This window comes from Monodelphis domestica, chromosome 7 (genome assembly GCF_027887165.1).
Source record: "Monodelphis domestica isolate mMonDom1 chromosome 7, mMonDom1.pri, whole genome shotgun sequence".
NCBI classification, from domain to species: Eukaryota; Metazoa; Chordata; class Mammalia; order Didelphimorphia; family Didelphidae; genus Monodelphis; species Monodelphis domestica.
The window spans coordinates 197,983,848-198,005,475 of NC_077233.1; the positions used below are offsets into that span (position 1 = coordinate 197,983,848).

General features: G+C 35.1%; 1 protein-coding gene across 8 annotated transcripts in view; it reads right to left on the reverse strand.

The window, feature by feature from the left end:
• TRPM3 (transient receptor potential cation channel subfamily M member 3) overlaps positions 1–21,628 on the reverse strand; it is a 722,593-nt gene that overhangs the window by 253,192 nt on the left and 447,773 nt on the right. The gene's annotated exons all lie outside the window — the stretch shown is intronic.

A 21,628-nucleotide genomic window follows, 5' to 3' on the forward strand; every position in this document is an offset into this window, starting at 1 on the left:
TTTAAAACTTTTTCTGTGTCATCTACTGGCCATCATATGTTGTCTGCACATTCTACAACCGCCTCCCCCTCCAAATTCCCATTTAATTTCTTATGCCAGCCCATGATATATTGAAACCAGGATGGGGAAAATTGTGATGGGGAGTGGATATCTGTAATCTCAGAGAGAAACCTTACCAGCAAGAAGGACTGAGAAATGCCTCCTGCAGAAAGCAGGCATCATTTTCAAGGAAACAAAAAAGTGTAGATGAGAAGAAAATATTTTAGGCAGAGAGAAAGAAAGCACAAATAAAATGATTTGGGAGAGGGAATGTCTTTTATGAAGATGTAATAAACCTCCGAAGCTGGAATCCAGAGTGTATGGAAGGGAGTATGGCATAAGAAGGATGGAAAGGGAAGAAGATCCAGATTATGAAGAACTCCAAATGGCAAAGAGATTTTTATATTTTATCCTGAAGGAACAAGACACCAATGGAGCTTATGAGCTTCAGGAAAATCACATTGACAACTAAGTAGAGGATAGCCTGAATTAGGAAGGGATTTGATACAAGAAGACCCATTAGAAGGCTAACTGCAATATGGCCCACGTCAAAGGTGACCGAGGTCTATTCTATGATGGTGGCTATGTAAGGATGGAGAAAAATGACACATATTTGGAAGAGGATGCAATGGTATGAAGAAGATTGGAAAAGAGATTGCATTGTGGGTTGAGTGAGAGTGAGAAATAAACAATGACACTAGGGTAGTGAGCTTGGGTGACAGGAACAATTGCAAACTATGGGAAGTAATAGAAACATTAGGAAGAGGGGAAGGTTTGGGGGCAGGAAAAGTTAATGATTTCTGTTTTAGACATGTTGAGCTTGAGATATTAAAAAAATAGTTGGTGGTGTAGGAATTGTTTTTAGGAGAGAGATTAAAACTGACTATATAGATGTGGGAGTCAACTGCATAAAGGTAATAAGTAAACCTATGGGAATGCTGAGATTAACGGGATGAAGTACATTAGGAGAAGAAAAGAGGTTCCATGGTAGAGTCTTGAGGATACTCATTGTTAGTTGCATGACATGCATGAAAACTCAGTGAAGGAGAATGAGAAGAAATGGTTACACAGGAAGGAGGAGAATCAGGAGAGAGTGACATCATGAAAAATTACTGAGGAGATGGTGATCAATAGAGTCAAAGACTTCAGGTAAGTCAAGAAAGATGACCTTTGGTTAAAAAAAGGTCATTAGATTTGTCAGTTAAGAGAACAATGGTAACTTCAGAGAAGGTAATTTCAGTTGAATGGTAATTTAGCTATTGTAGGTGGCTTGCTAAGCAATTGATAAGATTATTGAGTTATCACTATGATTAAAATCATAATGAATTGTCCTGGTTGATTCCATTTTTAAAAATGATTTGATTGGAGTCTTTCTAGGTAGTCTGACAGTGATACTCAACAATTAGAAATTACATGCCACAGACTTCCCTTGTGTATTCTACAATGCCTAATGGAGCATTGGGTGTATAGCATGTGTTCAATAAATGTTTGTTGAAATACATCAGAGGGTTTCATGGGATCTTAGCTTCAACATCTGTTTTATCTGGGTTAGGCTGGGCATGGTAATAAGAACAGGCAATAAACATTTACTAAATGTCTCCTTTGTGCCAGACACTGCCCAAAGCACTTCAAAAATATTATCTGATTTAAACCTTAGAACATACCCATTTTACAGCTGAAGAAACTAAAGTAAGCAAAGGTGAAGTGACTTTCTAGAATCACACAACTACTAAGGCACCTTGCTGCTTCATACTTTAATGGCTATTACTGACAAGATTAAGATATCAAGGAGGTGCACTAGATAGAGAGCTGGACCTGGAGTCAGGAAGATCTGAATTCAAATTTAGCTTCAGACATTAACTAGCTATGTGATCTTAGGCAAGTTACTTAATGGTATTTGTTTCAGATCTTTATCTGTAAAATGGGGACACACTAGAAAAGGAAATGGCAAATTACTCCAGTATCTTTGCCAAGAAAATCTCATGGAAAAAATCCAAAGTCCATTGGGCCACAAAGAGTTGGATATAACTAAAAAAAAAATTATTTTTTAGGTTATATAGCTAGTCTGAGAGGGACCATGGTCTAGTGGAGAGAGAAGCCAGAGGATCAAAGAATCTTGAGCTGGAAGGGACCTCAATGGTTATCTGGTTCAAGTCTCTCATTTCATAGATGAGGGAGCTGAAGGCCAAGGAAGATATATGGTTCTGCCAAGGTTTTCTAGGTAGTATGTCCTGGTCTTTGAGTAAGGAATATTCAAGTAAGGATGTTCAAGTCCAAAAATATTTAATACATATTGGCTATGTGAACATGGGCAAACCAATTTGTACTCTTTTGTAGTACTCTAAAATGAAAGATTATAAGCAGGTAGCTGATCTCTACTGGTAAACGGAATTCTTGCACCAGGAGTTCCTTTACATAGATGAACCCCTGGGGCTACTCCCCACCTCAGCCCTAGACACCCCTGGTCACTGCATATTTGGCATTTTGCTTTTTGTTCAGCTTAGAACCACTCTTAGCATTCTTAGTGAAATGTCTGAAAAACAAAAAGTGAAAGAAGGAAGTAAAAAGAAAACTTGTTTGTCATGCAAAAGAGGTAGCTAAAAAGACTACAGTGTATCCATAATACTATTAATACATATCCTCCAAGCTGAAATAGTTTATTCTATTTTTTTGCTAAATTTTAGAAATGAAAAAAGAAATTATTGTCTTGTCCCAAGGGCTGATAAGTTTCCAACTTAGAAAATAATAGTTTTATGTTTGATTTTGAAGAATGGAATGTTAATTGTGGTTCCTTGCTATAGTACCCCCCCCAAAAATTACAATTCATAATGCATGCACCATCAGTCTCAAAGTACCAAGACCTGGTTTTTTTTTTTCAGTGCTGGAAGAGACAATTTCCAATATCTTTTTCTCCAAACCAATATTTTGTAAGGAGTGGCAAATTGGTGTTGTTTTTTTTTTTTTGTGGGTTCTGTGGGTATGGTGCAAGATTCAAATCACATAAAAATATGGACTTTGTTGGTACTTTTTTTCTGCTACCTCTTTGACTGATTTCATTCATTTAATCTTCCTCCTCTCACCCTATAAGAATAGGTATCTCCTAGGGCCCTCTCCTCCACCCCTTAAATTTTTTTCTAGCTACATTCTTTTTCTTGACATCTTATTCTCTTTTATGGTTTAATAATAACTTCTGTGAAGATGATTATCAGGTCTAAATAGTTGGTTTTAATCTTTTCTTGAGTTCATTTCTGAATTTCCAAATAGCTGTTGAATATATCTGTTGTGATACACTATTGATACTTCCATATTGATACTTGGATATATCCAAGTCTGAACTCAACGTTGCTAGCTTCTTAACTTATTTTTGTTAAAATCACCACTATTCTCATATTTACCCAGACTCAAAATCCCAAAATTACCTTCCCTTATTTCTTATATCTAATCATTTGATAGCTTATGTAAAGTTTTATCTTAACATCTCTTCTATCCTCTACATTCATGCTGTCATTATTTTAGCCCATACTCTCATCATTTCTGACCTGGACTCCTACAATAATAGCCATCTAAGTGGATGCTCCTGTTTGCAGAAAACATTCAAGATAAGGACCAGGTGCCTCCCCTTCAAAGAAGATATCTCTTATTTTTCCACATGCAATTAAAGAGTTGGAGCACTTGTGGTCCAATCTGGACCTTAACTGTGTCACCTTGAGCAAATTACTTGGGTTCCCTGGTCATTATTTTTCCTCACTTGTAAAAGGACACAGTTGGACTGGATATCCTTTCCAGCCATAATCTACTTTTCATCATGTTATGTTTTTGTCCATACTGTACCCCTCTAGCAGACTATATGTTTCTGGAAGGGAGGAACTATGCTGTTTTTCATCTTGGCACTGACAGAAACTAATATAATACCCTAATCATAGTAGATGTTTAAATAAATATTAGTTGAATTTTAAATATATTATATATAGTAGGTTTAGTCCTCCAAATGGCATTTAAAATTTTAGTTATAATGATTATTAGGGAAAATTTTCTCAATTTTTTTCTTTTCTTTTTTCTTTTAGTGGAAGGAAAGACAATCCACTGCTTTGATAGTATCTTTTAATGGAGAAAGATATTTCTTCTCCTTCAAATTCTTGTGAGTATTGAGCCAGTTCTTATTTGAAAACTACCTTGAAGATTAACTAGTCGTCCAAAATATTATTATCACAAGTTTCTTTTAGAGGAAGATTTGATATGTTGCAATGTTGCCAATCAACCAGCTCTTTTTTAGTGCTTAAAGTTGTCATTATAAGAGATTTCCTGATGGTACTTTTAATTTGATGTGTGTGTGTGTGTGTGTGTGTGTGTGTGTGTGTGTGTGTGTGTGTCTAAAGCCCTGTTCTAGGACCAGGAAGAGATCAAAAGATAAACAAGATGTGATTTCTGTCATCTTTAGTTTTAAGGGTTTATAATCTGGTTAAGAAATTTTAGACTTGTCTATAATGGAAAGAAAAAATATGAAGAACTGATTTGAACAAAATATATATGGTCACATTTGAGGATAGTTCAATCTTTGCAAAATTGGAATAATCCCATGGTGACTTTGGGATAATCCCATGGTGGCTCTCAGATAAGAATTTCCATTTCCTTCCTTACAGGTAATCTGAATCAATGGGAAGTACAAGCTTTTCTAGCACTGCTATTTTGTTGGGATAACTCCCTTCCTTATGATAGAATGTACTAATTTGAATGACATATTTAATTAAATGTTTTACTTGGGATGAGGGCCAGTGCAGACATTAAGAAATTACCAGTTGATTTTCTGCCAATGTATTTGTCACAATGATTTCCTGAAATATGGAAAATTCTCTTGGTTGAACAGATTGCTTATGCTGTAGTTGGAACTGGCAATTAACATGAGCAAATCAATCATCCTTTTTTGGATCTAATGTTTTTCATCACATAGACATACCTTCAACCAATCTGCAGTACCTTTCATGTGAGCTTCAAAAAAGCAAAAGCTCATGTTGTACACTGCCCTCACTATGTTAACTTTTGAATTTTGCATTTCTGTACTTTTTATTCCTACTATTTAAAAAATTTATAACATAGGAAGATTGGTTTCAATCAACAATACCCATCACTGACAATCTGGAATACTCTTGTGGGAGGGTGAAAGTACAGCAGTCAATTATTAAGCAAGTTTTGGGTGCTAGGCACCGAGCTAAGAGCTAGAGATAAAAAGTAGGACAAAAGATAATCTCTGCTCCTAAGGAGTACACTGTTTATGGGGGAAAATATGAAAACAACTATATACAAATAGTATATTCAGGATAATTTGGAGATAATCTAAACTGAAAGGAATTATTTTAAGGGGGAATCAGGAAAGATTTCTTACAGGAGGGGGAATTTTAACTGAGGCTTGAAGGAGGCCAAGGAAGAAAGTCAGAAGATAGAGTTGAGGAGGAAAAGTATTCTAGGTATAGGAAACAGCTAGTGAAAATGCTCATAACCTTTGGATGGAGAGTCTTCTATGATGAATAGCAAGGATGCCAGTATATGAAGAGGAGTTGAAGAAACTAGAGATGCTTAATCTGGAGAATAGATGATTTGGGGGAATAGGAGACCTGTCTTCAAGTACCTATAGAGATATTACATGAAAAAGGATTTTGACATTTCTTTTTTTCTTCAAAGAACAGAACAGGAGATAATTGATGGAAACTGGAGTAAGGTAGAATTGAGTCTGAGAGAAAAACCTTCCCGACAATGAGAGCTGTCCAAAATTGGAATATACTGACAAGATGACTGGAGGTTAGAGAATCCTGATTTTTTCTATCCTTTATGATTTTTAAGTGGAGACTGAATGACCACTTGGGTTATTGGAAAGGAGATTCCTGCTAAGGCACGGATCAGATAACAGCTGAGGTACTTTCTTACACTAAAATTCTTTGATTCTAGTTCCATAAGCAATAAGGCTTTGATGGTCTAGGATTATGATAATCGTGAGATAAGAAAATATTTGAGTTCTATGTATGTTTTTGGTAACAAAGTTAAGAGCTTTTGTTAATGAATACTCTAGGATGAAGCACTGGTCAGTAACAAATGGCAGTGCCAAATATCACAATTATATCTTACCTAAAATATTTCTAATATGTCCAGAAACAAATTATTTCCTGATTAGTAATTCTTTGTCTCTTTGATTTTTTTTTTTGTTTGTTTGTTTGTGGAGTTCTAGGGTAGAAATACCCTCTGACAATGTAGACAAACCTTCTAAAAATATTATCTTGGAGATTTACCAAGAATACTGAGAGGTTAGGGAGATCTGGTGGTATAGTGGATAAACTACAGGTCCTGGATTAAAATCCAGTCTCAGATACTAGCTTTGTGATCCTGGGCAAGTCATTTAACTTTGTTTGCCTCAGTTTTCTCATCTATAAAATGAGCTGGAGAAGGAAATGGCAAACTGTTCCAGTAACTAGGCCAAGCAAACTCCAAATGGAGTCACAAAGAATCATACATGACTGCAATGATAGAACAACAACTGAGAGGTTAAATAACAAACTGAGAAAGCTTATAGGGCTCTGAGAAGGGTGACTTTGCATTTTATGGCTTATGGTGAGAGAGTAATTTCTTTATGCATCATGAGCATTTTAGGTCTAAAGCTGGAAGAAACCTCAGCAGTTATTTAGTACAACATTATTCATTTTAAAGTTAAAAAATCTCAGGTACAGAGAGAATGAATGATTTGCCCTATAGGTAATAATTGATTAGAAGCAGTCTGTCTGAGTATGAAGTTTTAGGCTTTTTGGAAAATGCCCACACTTGTAGACAAGGTAAAACTTCCCAAGGAAGTACAATCTCTAAAGGTGGAATACATTTTCTAAGCCACCATTTGTGGCCTTGAGATCTCAGAAAATTTTCCCAAAGGAGTGGAAATACAAAATGTTCTGTAGGTCTTCTCTGACTTAAAATAAATATCATAGGACAAAATATTCTGGACAGAAGAAGTCCATAGAGATAATCTTGTTCAACTCCCTAATTTTATAGATAAAAACCTGAGGCCTAAGGAGTTTAAGAGATTTGCCAAGGTCATTTGGGATTTGAATCAAGACCTTTTAATTCCAAATCTCATATTCTTTCTACTGCTGCCATGTAGCTTCACTCTCTTCTTTACAATTTTTTTTCTAGAAAAGAATATCTTTATGAGTTCCATAAAGAAGAGTCCATGAAAACCTAATGTGTGGGGAGAACCATTTTCAGGAGACTTCTTTTTGACTTGAGGCCAATAAAAACAAAGACTACAATAAATCTGAGGAATTAGGCAATATATGCTCAGTTTAGTGAGAACATCACTGGTGCTTCTGAAAGCGCTATTCAGGACAGATATGTCTCAGAATGCAAACTAATTATTGAATAACCAGGAAAGATTATCAACACAATCTAAACCTTTTTGGGGCTCTCTGTGAATAATTCATTCCTTGGATGTAGGAGAAAAAAAGGTTAATTTCATTTCCTGATCAAGATTCTTCATTTTTTATCAGAACCACTGAATTATGGCACCCTGCAATTCTCAGAGATTTTCATTTGAATTTCATTTCAGAGTTATGTTGAGTCAGTTTATTTTTAAGTGAAGCAGAATACCTGCTGAATGAATTAACTCGAGATTATATAATTGAAGAAATTCTGGAAATCATTTTAGCCACAGAAACATAAGGGCTTCCCTTGTAAATGCAAGAGCTGCCTCAAAACATTCTAGATTTGGGAATGGCCCCTAATTATGGATTAAGCAACAGCTGAGAGTTATTTATAAAAATTAACTCCCCCCCCCATTACTGCTCTTTGGGAACTACAGATTGCTGATAAAAGTTAATTTGTACATTGAGGGTGCTTAAAAATAATGGTAGAGGAGCTGGTACAGCTGGATAGAGCTCCAGATCTGGAGTCAGAAAGACCTGGATTCAAATCTGCCCTAAGATATTCCCTGACTGTCTGACCCTGGACAAATTGCTTAACCCCATTTGTCTAGCCCTTGCCCTTCTGTTTTAGAGTTGTTACTAAGACAGGAAATAAGGGATTAAAAAATAGAGGTATAGCAACTGTTGTTTTGAGATAAAACTGGGTTGGAAGTTGAGGGATCAGGACAAGAAAAAGCTTCTTATCTTTAAGAACCCAAATCAGTATTTCAGGAATGGTTTTTTCTTTGGCCAAAAAAGAACCAATTTAAGGAAGTTTGTATCTGTCAGTTAATACAGATATTCAGCTTTATATGTAATGCATGTAAAACATGATAACAAATATAAAGGTAGCTTGGCATTAAAAAAAAGAGACTGGCCTCAGAGCTAAGAAGACTTGGATTTAAGACCTGCCTCTGACACATATGTTACCATGGGCAAATTATTTAGACTCTCAGGGCTTCAGACAACTCTTCAAGATTACAGGCAGTGATGACTCATTCATGGAGGGAATTTCCTCACCTGGGAGTTCCCTAGGCCAATGATATCATAGGTTCAGTATCTAAATCAACACATATTACTTATTAATAATAATAACTCAAATTCATATAGAAGATGTTTGCCAAGCACTTTTTGTGCATTGTCTCATTTGAGTCTTATATCATAATAATAATAGCTAGCATTTATATAATTCTTACATATGTCAAGCCCTGTGCTGGACACTTTATAATTATTATCTTATTTGACCCTCAAAAGCACCATGGGAGGTAAGTGCTATTATTTTTCCCATATTACAGATCTGGAAACTGAGATAAACAGATTAAATGAATTTGCAAGGGTCACATGGCTAGTATCTGAGTCTACATTTGGACTCAATGGCAATTTTTTTTTTTCTTAGCAATGATTACTAGTTTTCTGGTTGTTCTTCCAGCTTCAAGAAAACTATCCTATAGACAGAGGAATCAAAACCTACTTGAGTTAGAGGTATTCAGAATCTAGCAAAATAAAAGTCATTTAGTGAAAACAACTCTGGATTAAGAGTTCTAGTACAAGTCCTGGTTCTTCCACTTAATAGCTTAGGTGATTCATTTAACTTCTATAAACCTCACTTTCTTCATCTTAAGTAGACCCAACCAGTATGATTCCTTGAACCCCACTTTTCAGTTGGTCTTTGCTCTCCCTAAAAATTCAAATGATTCTCCTTTCTGTATTAGAGTTTTTGGCAACTATTTAGTATATCGTATATGAATAGATGATAATGCACAAAGACAATTGTCATTCTCGGTCACCAAGAGACTACCACTATATTAGTTTTTATTGTCATGGACTTTTCCAAATATCATTTTAGGGTCCATTCACAGAAAAATACAGAGAACCATGGGCAGGATAATTTGTATCATCATACCATTTATCAGTTTTACTCCACTGAGCTCAGGTTTTTTTATTCATCTAAAATCTAATAAGGAAATGGACATTGCAACTGAAATAATTTTGCTATGAAAATAGAACATCATGGAGTCAAGATGTTGGCTTAGATACAACAACAGTTCAGACCTCCATAAACCCTTCCTCACAAATCAAAAACAAAATGCTTCAAGGGGACCAAAAACCAAATCTAACAACAGAACATAGTTAGGGAACCCTCCTCCTGGACCAAACTTAAAAGGTGCTCCCACCCCCAAAGCTTGAATTCTAGAACACATGAGTTTAAGGGGAAGGAATAAGGAAGGCCCCGGGACCCCTCCCTCACATACAGCTCTGAGCCTCCACTGGTGGCTGGAATCTCTGGGCAGGCAAGGACACTAGTCCAGAGGGAGCAACTTGCTGGCAAAGCTGCACCAGGCTCAAGGATTAGAACACAGGCAACATAGAGGCAGCTGGAGGAGAAGCTCATAGTGAGCAGCCTAGTTGCAGCCAAGATGCTCCATCTTGCCCCCCCACCTTTCCAGAGGTATTGGCCTCAGGGATCATCCATCTTTGCAGACCAACTCCTCTACCCTAGTTCAATCTCATCAATAGGGCAGATAAGAAGCCTTCAGAGGGCAGGGAAGCTCAAGCTCCAACACCTCTCCCCCACAGACTGATCTTAGAGTCTTGCTGACTAAGCTCCAAGGGCAAAGCTACAACAAACTACAGGCAACAATCTTGACAACAGGGTGGTAAGACCAGCTACTTTTCATCTTCTGCTGTTAGCCAGGGAAGATCTGACTAACCAGATAAATCAGCAGAAAAGAGAAGAAGCCCCTTCAGGACAGAACAGCCTAAACCCACAGATGCAGCACATAATGAGAGGAGGGAAAGTAGAGGGAAAAATGAGTAAACAACAGAAAAAGAAAAAAGCAGTTGACAGCTTCTATCCAGGAGATGAACAAAGAGCAAATGGAATAAAGGAGGATCAAGGAACACCAAACAAAAACACAGAAACCCCAGTGAATTGGACAAAGGCTATAGAAGAACTCAAAATATAATTCAAAAAACAATTAAGAGAGGCTGGAGACAACTGGGAAAAGAACTTAAAAAGCAAAATAAGTAATCTAGAAACAGAAAATAGTGTCTTGAAATCCAAAATTAATCAGCTTGAAAATGAAGCAAAGGAGATGAAAGATGAGGCAAAGAAGATGAAAGATAATCTCCAAAGAAAATCAGACCAGAAAGAGAAGGATGACCAAAAAGCCAGGGATGAAATTCAGTCTTTAAAAACTAGAATCCAGAAACTAGAAGTAAACAACTTCATAAGGCAGAAGAAAAGTATAAAACAAAAATCAAAAGAATGAAAAAATTGAGGAAAATATGAAACACTTCATATACAAAATGGAAGATCTAGAAAAAAGGTCCAGGAGAGACAATTTAAGAATCATTGGATTACTGGAAGATCATAACAAAAGAAAAAGCCTGGATATCATTATACAGGAAATTATCCAAGAAAAATTCTCTGACATTCTAGAGCAAGAGGGAAAACTGGAGATTGAAAGAATCCACATATCACCTGCTATACTTAATCCCCAACTGACAACACTCAGGAATGTTATAGTCAAATTCAAGAACTACCAGACCAAGGAAAAAAATATTACAAGCTGCTAAGAAGTAGTTATTCAGATACCATGGAACCACAGTTAGGATAACACAGGATCTGGCTGCATCTACACTGAAGGACCAAAGGTATGGAATATGATATTCTAGAAAGTAAGGGAAGTAGGTCTACAACCAAGAATCAACTACCCAGCAAAACTGACTACATTCTCTCAGGGGAAAGTATGGTCATTTAATAAAATAGAAGACCTCCCAATGGATTGAGAGTCAGGCCTAGAGGCAGGAGTTCCCAGGTTCAAATCTGGCCTCAGACACTTCTCACCTGTGTGACCCTGGGCAAGTCATTTAACCTCCATTGCCTAGCCCTTACCAGTCTGCTGCCTTGGAACCAATACACAGTATTGTATTTGTACAATATATAGTATTGTAAGAATGGAGAGGTGGTGTACAAAGGATTTTTTTTAAAAAAGACTTCCAAACATTCATAAAGAAAAGAACAGACTTGAACAGAAAATTTGATGACCAAACAAAGAACTCATGAGAATGACCAAAAGATAATTAAGAAAGGATAAAAAACAAAGAAAAAATTTTTTAAGGGATCCAATAAATTAAAATGATTTCTATCCTTAGAAGAAAAGAGATTATTTCTAACTCTTAAAAACTGTCATTATCACCTGGGTAGCTAGATGAATTATTCTTAGAAGGAACAGTGACAAACTGTATAGGATGAAATGCCAAGACATACATATATGTATGTGTGTGTGTGCGTGTGTGTGTGTGTATTTATATATATATATAACTAGAAATAATAAAAAGAGGTTAATACTAAGAGAAATGGGAAAAAAACAAAATTGGGTAAATTTATATATCATAAAGAAGCATATGGAGGGAGTGGGGGAGAACACCAATATACTGGAAGGATAAAGAGGTTGGAGATAGGAACTATTTAATTATTACATGCATTGAAATTGACTCAAAGAGGAAAGAACAATGAGATCCATTGGGGCAGAGAACTGATTCACAGCCTATAGAGAAGTAGAAGGTAACAAATGGATTTCTGGGGAGGGAAGCAATACAAGGGAGGGAAAGGATGGGGGTAGTTTAAAAAGACTGTAAAGAAAATAGGCAGAGAATAAGAATGGAGAGGGGGTGTACAAAGGGAAGAAAATAAGGTTGGGAATTAAGGGGACTGATTAAAAACAAAACACTGGTATAGAAGGAAATAGTGAAAGAAGAAAGGGCAGGACTAGGAGTGGAAATTAAAATGTTGGGAAATATATAGCTAGTTATCATAACTCTGAATGTGAATGGGATGAAATCACCCATAAAATGGAAGCAAATAGCAGAGTGGATTAGAAACCCAAATCCTACCATATGTTGTCTACAAGAGAAGATGGAGCAAAATCTATTGGGCAACAACTGAGAAAAAGAAGGCAGGAGTTGCAATCAAGATATCTGACAAAGCCAAAGTAAAAATAAATCTCATTAAAAAATATAGGGAAGGTAATTACATACTGATAAAAGGCAGTATAGGCAATGAGGATGTATCAGTACTCAACTTGTATGCATCAATTGGCATAGCATCCAAATTTCTAAAGGAGAAACTAGTGGAGCTCAAAGATAAAATAGATAAAAAACTATACTAGTGGGAGATATGAACCTTCCTTTATCAGAACTAGATAAATCAAACAAAAAAAATAAATAAGAAAGAGGTAAGAGAAGTGAATAAAATCTTGGAAAAATTAGAGTTAGTAGATATGTGGAGAAAAATAAAAAGGACAAAAAGGAATACACTTTCTTTTCAGCATCACATGGTACATTCACAAAGATTGACCATGTAGTAGGGCATAAAAACATTATAAAAAAGTGGAAAAGAGCAGAAATAATAGATGCAATCTTTTCAGATCACAATGCAATAAAATAATAATTAGTAAGGGTACATGGAGAGGAAAATAAAAAATTAATTTGAAATTAAATACCATTCTCCAAAATTGGTTAGAGAAGAAGCCATAGAAGCAATTCATAATTTCATTGAAGAAAATGAAAATGATGAGACATCCTTTCAAAATCTATGGGATGCAGTCAAAGCAGTACTTAGGGGGAAATTTATATCCTTGAGTTCATATATTAACAAGTTAGGGAGGTCAGAGGTCAATGAATTTGGCATGCAAATTAAAAAAACTAGAAAGTGAACAAATTAAAACTCCTTATATGAAAACTAAATTAGAGATCCTAAAAATTAAAGGAGAAATTAATAAAACTGTAAGTCAAAGAACTATTGATTTAATAAATAAGACTAGAAACTGATACTTTAAAAAAAACATAAAATAGACAAAGTACTGGTCAATCAAATTTAAAAAGGTAAGAAGAAAACCAAAACAACTCCATATCAGAAGAAGAAATTGAACAAACCATCAAAGAACCTCCTAAGAAAAAAATCCCCAGGACCAGATAGATTCACAAATGAATTCTATCAAACATTCAAAGAACAACTAACCCCAATATTATACAAAACTATTTGACAGAATAAGCAAAGAAGGAGTTCTACCAAATTCCTTTTATGACATAAATATGGTACTGATTCCAAAGCCAGGCAGGTAAAAAACAGAGAAAGAAAACTATAGACCAATCTTCCTAATGAACATAGTTGCAAAAAATCTGAAATAAAATACTAGCAAAAAGACTCCAGCAAGTGATTACAAGGGTTATTCATTATGATCAGGTGGGATTTATACCAGGAATGAAAGAATGGTTCAATATTAGGAAAACCATTCACATAATTGACCATATCAACAAGAAAACCAATAAAAATCACATGATTATGTCAATTGATGCAGAAAAAACCTTTGACAAAATACAATACTCATTCCTATTGAAAACACTAGAAAGTATAGAAATAGAAGGGCCTTTCCTAAAAATAATAAACATTATATATCTAAAACCATCAGCAAACATCATCTGCAATGGGGATAAACTAGAAGCCTTCCCAATAAGATCAGGAGTGAAACAAGGATGCCCATTATCTCCTCTATTATTTAACATTGTACTAGAAACACTAGCAGTAGCTATTAGAGAAGAAAAAGAAACTGAAGCTAATAAAATAGGCAGCGGATGATATGATGGTCTACTTAGAGAATCCTAGAGAATCAACTAAAAAGCTAGTGGAAATAATCAACAACTTTAGCAAAGTTGCAGGATACAAAATAGACCCACAGAAGTCATCAACATTTCTATATATTTCCAACACATGCCATCAGCATTTATTAGAAAGAGAAATTCCATTTAAGATCACCTTAGACAATATAAAATACTTAGGAATCTATCTGCCAAAACAAACACAGGAACTATATGAACACAACTACAAAACACTCTCCAAAAGTTGAAACTTGATGTAAATAATTGGAAAATCATTAATTGCTCATGGGTAGGATGAGCTAACATAATAAAAATGACAATCTTACCCAAATAATTTACTTAATTAGTGCCATACCCATCGAACTAACAAAAAACTTTTTTTTTTACTGAATTAGAAAAACCACAACACAGTTCATTTGGAAGAACAAAATATCAAGGATAACTAGAGAAATAATGAAAAAATATGAAGGAAGGTGGCCTAGCAGTACCAGATCTCAAACTACACTCTAAAGCAGTGGTCATCAAAACAATATGGTACTAAGAGACAGAAAGGAGGATCAGTGGAAGAGACTTGGGGTAAGTGACCTCAGCAAGACAATCTATAATAAACTCAAATATCCCAGCTTTTGGGACAAAAATCCACTATTTGATAAAATCTTGGAAAATTGGAAGGCAGTATGGGAGAGATTGGGTTTGGATCAACATCTTATACCCTAACCAAGATAAACTCAGAATGGATGAATGAATGACTGGAATGTAAAGAAGGAAACTATAAGTAAATTAGGTGAACACAGAATAGTATACATGTCAGATCTTTGAGAAAGGAAAGATTTTAAGACCAAGCAAGAGTTAAAAAAGTTACAAAATGTAAAATAAACAATTTTGATTACATTAAATTAAAAACTTTTTGTACAAACAAAACCAGTACAACCAAAATTACAAGGGAAGCAACAAATTGAGAAAAAAAATCTTCATAAAAAACACCTTTGAGAAAGGTCTAATTACTCATATTTATAAAGACATAAATCAATCATAGAAAGAATCAAGCCATTTCCCAGTTGATAAATGGGCAAGGGACATGAATAGGCAATTTTCATATAAAGAAATCAAAACCATCAATAAGCACATGAAAAAGTGTTCTAAATCTTTTATAATCAGAGCAATGCAAATCAAAACAACTCTGAGGTATCAACTCACATCTAAAAGATTGGCTAACATGACAGTAAAGGAAATTAATGATTGCTGGAGGGGATGTGGCCAAGTTGGGACATTAATGCATTGCTGGTGGAGTTGTGAATTAATACAACCATTCTGGAGGGCAATTTGGAACTATGCCCAAAGGATAGTAAAAGACTATTCTGCCCTTTGATCCAGCCATAGTACTATTGGGGGTTTATATACCAAAGAGGTAATAAGGAAAAAGACTTGTACAAGAATATTCATAGTTGCTCTCTTTGTGGTGGCAAAAAATTGGAAAATGAGGGGATGCCCTTCAGTTGCGGAATGGCTGAACAAATTGTGGTATATGTTGGTGATGGTATACTATTGTGCTCAAAGGAATAATAAAGTGGAGGAATTCCATAGAGACTGGAACAACCTCCAGGAACTGATGCAGAGTGAGAGGAGAAGAACCAGGAGGACATTATATACATAGACTGTTACACAGTGGTACAATAGAATGTAATGGACTTCTCCATTAGTGGCAGTGCTGTGATCCAAAACAACTTGGAGGGATCTATGAGAAAGAACACTATCCACATTCAGAGGAAAAACTGTGGGAGTAGAAACATAGAAGAAAAACAACTGCTTGATTAATGGGGATATGATTGGGGATACAGACTCCAAATGATCACCCTAGTGCAAACACCAACAACACAGAAATAGGTTTTGATCAAGGACACATATAAAACTCAGTTGAATTGTGCATCAGCTATGTGAAGGGGTGGGGTGAGGGGAGGGAGGGAAAGAATATGATTCTTGTAACCAAGGAAAAATGTTCTAAATTGACTAAATAAAATTTTCAAAAAAATAAAAATAAAAACAGACCCCCTCCAAATAGAACATCATGCCCTCTTTCCAAAAGTATGAGGCAGCCCATATGTGGTTGGACCCTTATTAACCAAGCTGCATGCTTCAATTGAAGATGAAAACATTTATGAAAGAACTAAATAGCTTTGTTCATTATCATTTTAACTTCAGAAAGATTCTTAGGCTCATTCTCTTCCATTCAGCTTAGAATGCATTCTCATTCCACCAAAGACAGAATATTTTGTACTTCTTTTTGTAAAAGAAAAGGCCATTAACATATTTATCCATTTGACCACTAATAGTCTTGCATTTGTTTCTGAATATTTTTGAAATCAAGAGTTTATCATGTATCAGGAAACTTTTCCCTCTCATTCTTACACATTCTAAGTAGAAACCTTATACTTTAAAGGTTCCTTTTTGGGGAAATATATTCATAACTAGCTTCCAACTGTCTTCAGTGACATTGGCATCCTTGTTTGTCATATGATATACTCAATTCACAACTCTAGGCATTTTCACTGACTGTTGTCCATACTTGGAATTCCTCTTCTTCACATCTCTGCTTATTGACTTCCTTCAATTTTCAGCTATTTTCACCTTTAATACTAGCAGTTTCCCTCTGAGATCACCCTCAATTTATCCTACTTATATGTTGTTTGCCTGTCATTTCTCCCAATGGATTGAACTACTTGAATAAACTACTTGAGAGTAGAGATTTTTGTTTCATTTCTTTGCATCTGCAGCTCTTAATTCAACGCATGATACATAGCAACGTAATAAATGTTTGTTGACTTATCTTGACTCATAAACATATATCATTTTTTCCAGGATGTTGCATGATATTTCCAGTACATTGAAAGACCATCATTTGTAGTTCTTCATCCATATTTCTCATGTATGAAATCTAATTGGTCCTTTTGAGGACTATGTAATAGAACTTAGAACTTGAAAAAAGCTGTCCTTGGAACAACCAATTAAGTTACTGTATACACATGTTATTATTTTCATTTTAGTGTCAACCAACTAGGATTTATTAAACTCCTACTATGTTTTTATGCATTGTTCTAAGCACTGCAGAGTCAAAGAAAGGCAACAACAACAACAACAAAAACCAGTCTCTATTCTCAAGGAACTAATAGTCTATGGGAGAAGGGAGAGTGATATACAAACAATTATGCATAAACAAGATACAGATGGGATAAAGTGGAGGTAACAGAGAGAAAGCAGGAAGACTAAGGAAGACTGAGAAAGTCCTTGTAAATAATAGAACTTTAGCTATGAGTTGAAGGAAGTCAGCAAACTAGGAGGTAGAGATGAAAAGCGAGAATAATTATTATTGATAGTAAGTGAAAATACACAGAATCAGGAGATGGAGTGTTCTATTCAAGGACAGCAAAGGAACCAGTTTCAGTGCATCAGTTTGTGAAGGGGAACAAAAATTAAAAGTAGAAATGTAGGAAGGGGCCAGGTTAAGAAGATCATAAAGAGCTGATCAGAACATTTCATATTTAGTTCTGGAGCAAAAAGGGAGCCACTGGAGTCTATTCAGACACATTCTTGAAATAGAATTTGGCAGAGAATGAGGAAATAGGGAGTAGGAAGATACCTAAGATTGGAAGACCAACCATAAGACTTTGAAATAGTACAGGTATGAGGTGATAAGGCTTATACCATCATATGCCAGAGAAGGGGAACTATATAAGAGATGTCATAAAAACAAGAAGAATTGAGAACAAATTGGATATGGAGATGAAGGATGTGGGATAAGAAATAAGGAAACATATTTAGAGATTTGTCTATATTTACAGATTTGTAAATGGCAAATCTGGGACTTGACCTCAGGTCCCCAGACACTAGTTTAATGTTCTTTTGCACCTGGCATGCTATTTGGATGATTGGTAGGGAAGTGCAGTGGATTCCAGTTAAAGATTAATAAAAGGTTATTTAACGGATGAAACTAATTTTTTACTCAGGATCAAACCACATGAAAATGATTGTCTAAAGAAAAGAAGTCTATGTCAGTCTGTAAAATCTGGGAACATTTATCAGATTGCTAAAATTCATATTCAGGAATAAAATGGAAGGGGGGGTTATTATTTTCAGAGGGTTCAGAAGTCTTGGTTGCATAGAGAGAATTATAAGCTCTAATAATTATTCCAAGATCATAGAAATTCCCAAATGGAGATAGAATACTGCCATTTAACCTAGCACCATGTCTTATGTCAAAGGATGTTAAGTAAGTTATTTAGGAGATGGAGGTAAATATACTTCAGTAGCCTGAGAATGTGCCTGATTAAAGCACTAATGAAAACATGTGTTAGAGGAGAGGAAATCTATGCTTATTCATTTAAATAATTTTTGAATGAAAATTAATGGGCTATAAGGTGAGCCTTGGAAAAATGGATTGTTTTTGAAAGGTATACTTAATGTCGTGTGATTTCATGATGGAGAATTAAAGGATATGTGTCAAAATGTTGTGAACTCAATGACAATTATGTAAAACAAGTGACAGCAGCAAGAGGGGTATATATATACATATATATATATATATATAAAGTATTGTTAGAAAAACATGATAAAATCTAGAATAAATGCATGCTTCAATACATATATTTTATTTTTTGCCACTTAATTTTTACATTATTATACTAGGCATTCAATAAATATTTACTGATGAATATTTTTATTAAAAGCAAAAAAAGCCACTAAGACTCAAAGTTAAATGTGTTTTCAGTGGATGAAAAAGTGTGGATATGAGTGGAGGAAAAGAGAAGATATATGTTCATAAATCCAAAGGAATGTTTTGACAAGAAAACAATTTGAAAAACATTAGTATATAACTTCACATTTTAACTACTTGTACACAGGTAGAAATATATGTCTCTTAAAATCAGACTTATTTATCTGGCACTCAAACTTTACTACTATTTCTACATTACCTCTAAAACTATTCTTTTGAGAAACAGAATACCTTTTGGATACCATTTTGATCTAGATTGCCTCTCAACTGATATTAGCCTCCATTTTATTCACATTCAAAACTCATGAAAGGGAAACAGAATTGAGTTTGGAGTCATAGGACTTAAGTTCTAATTCTGATTCTTTTATCTAATATCTATTTGACCCAAGGCAACATATAACATCTCTCAGTCTCAATTTCCTTCTCTGTAAAATAAAAAGTTGGTCTAGACAAATTGAAGAAGTCCCTTCAAACTCTAAATTTCTGATTCTATGACTCCAGCTTTTGGGTCCTTAATACTGTATAAAAAGAAAAATGACAAAATGAAGAACTCGGAAGAAAAAATTCTACTCCCAAGAGAACTGTATCTAATTAGGCTCCTTTAGCTTTTTATGGGGAAGCATTTCTTCTAAGGAAAAGAATTCACTGAAACCACTTGGCTTCTAATACAATAGGGAGCATTCATCATGCATCATTTTATTAAAAGACAGAGGCCATTATTTTTGGTCAAAATATAAGTATTCTTTTCATTTTTAAAGCACTAACATTACTTTCCTCTTAAGCCAAAATTTTCTCTCCAGGAAGGGATTAGGGGGTTAAATCTTTTTTATATAATTTTTTTACCCTTTTTATTATGAACTGAACCTGTCAATAAGTAGGAATATTTCTATATACAAAGAACAGAAAGCAACTGCATGTGAAACCATAGATCTCCATGACTTACAGTTGAATTTTAAAAAATAATTTTATTATTTCCAAATTACATGTTGATACAATATTTTGGATATTAGTTTTTTGACATTTTGTGATCCATGTTTTCTCTCTGTCTCCCACTCCTCAAGAAGGCAGGTAAGATGACATATATTGATTTTTAATATGTATTACATTTAATATAAAAGTCATAGTTAACAGGAAGTGCTAACTGTCCTGCTTGTCAGTGTCCCCTTTTGAACTTCCTTCTGCTCTTTCCTGGACATTTACAAATTCTTCATTGATGCTTTTTTCTTCCTTTTCTTCTTTCTCCCTTGTACCCCTGATTAAAGCCCTTCTTTGTAACAAGTGTAAACAAGCAAAACAAATTCACACATTGGCTGTATCTGAAAATGTATGTCTCATTCTGTAATTCCAGTCTATCACCTGATAAGAGGTAGGAAGTCTCATCAGTCTTCTAGTCTAGAGTCCTTACCTATTATTATATTGATTAGTGTCCTTAAGTGACTCAGAGATTTTCCTTCCCTTTACATTATTGTTGTCTTTAAATTATTGATTCTCCCAGTTCTCCTTACTTTACCGTGCTCCACTTCATATAAATCTCTCCATGTTTTCCAGGTTTCTCTTAATCCCTCCTTCCATAATTTGTTAAGGAGCAAACAATATTTTATTCTTGGCATGAATTGCATTCAGTCGTTTCCTAACTGATGGGCATCAATTTGTTTCTACTTCTTTCCTATGTCAAGGAGTGATCCTTTAAATACTTTTTGTACATGAGAATCATTTCTGGGGAGAATCTTTCATGCAATTTATCGAACTAAAACAAAAATCCCAAAAGAAGGTTTTAGAATCTATTCTAAAATTAACATTTTCCCCTACCCAAAGGCAGCCAAGTAATTCTAATCAAGTTTTATTCTGTGGTACAACATTTTATTTTGATTTTATGATACTTTTATATGGTACTATAAGCCAATAAAGAGTATTCTGAAGCCCAAGTTCATAGTCAGGTGCTTAGCCTCTCTGTAGGTGGATAACATTGCTTTTTAAGGTAAAGCAATCTAGGTTACAGGATTATAGATTTATAAGGGATTTTAGATGATATCTAACCTAACTCCTTCTTTTTATAGATTAAGAAACTGAAGCCCAGGGAATTGAAGTGATTGCCCAAAGTAATAAAGGAAGCAAGTCTCACAGATGAAATTTGAACACTGGTCCTTTGTCTCTGGAAGCCAGGATTCTATTCACTGCATTACTTACTGCAGCTCTTTGGTTAAATGGAGAGTGTGTTATACAAAGTAGTTTAGAAAAAGTTATATTTTCCTAATTCCAAACCACTTTTTTACTCTTGCCAATAAATAGCACTTCCAAGATCCTTCTCTCTGCAACCTTTCAAAAAACAGTTACCCACTATGCCCAAAGGGCGCTAAAAGACTGTCTGCCCTTTGATCCAGCCATAGCACTGCTGGGTTTGTACCCCAAAGAGATAAGGAAAAAGACTTGTACAAGAATATTCATAGCTGCGCTCTTTGTGGTGGCCAAAAATTGGAAAACGAGGGGATGCCCTTCAATTGGGGAATGACTGAACAAATTGTGGTATATGTTGGTGATGGAATACTATTGTGCTCAAAGGAATAATAAAGTGGAGGAATTCCATGGAGACTGGAACAACCTCCAGGAAGTGATGCAGAGTGAGAGGAGCAGAACCAGGAGAACACTGTACACAGAGTTGTAATGAACTTCTCCATTAGTGTCAATGCAGTGATCCAGAACAACCTGGAGGGATCTATGAGAA